This window comes from Eimeria mitis, genomic scaffold (genome assembly GCF_000499745.2).
Source record: "Eimeria mitis Houghton genomic scaffold, Emh_scaff1554, whole genome shotgun sequence".
NCBI lineage: Eukaryota > Apicomplexa > Conoidasida > Eucoccidiorida > Eimeriidae > Eimeria > Eimeria mitis.
Window position 1 is genome coordinate 9,717 of NW_013569758.1, and position 233 is coordinate 9,949.

The window sequence follows — 233 nt, forward strand, 5'->3', positions numbered from 1 at the left end:
AACCCTAAACCCTAAACAGAAACAAACGCCGCAGCTGCAGTTGCTCTAGTTTACACACAACACACAAACCCTAAACCCTAAACCCTAAACCCTAAACAGAAACAAACGCCGCAGCTGCAGGTGCTCTAGTTTACACACAACACACAAACCCTAAAACCTAAAACCTAAACCCTCAAAAGAAAGAAACGCCGCAGCTGCAGGTGCTCTGGTTTACACACAACACACAAACCCTA

General features: G+C 45.5%; 1 protein-coding gene across 1 annotated transcript in view; it reads right to left on the reverse strand.

The window, feature by feature from the left end:
- The window catches only part of EMH_0039420 (vacuolar protein sorting 18, putative), a gene marked incomplete at both ends in the record, with an annotated part of 11,387 nt that overhangs the window by 9,545 nt on the left and 1,609 nt on the right, over nt 1-233 (reverse strand). The gene's annotated exons all lie outside the window — the stretch shown is intronic.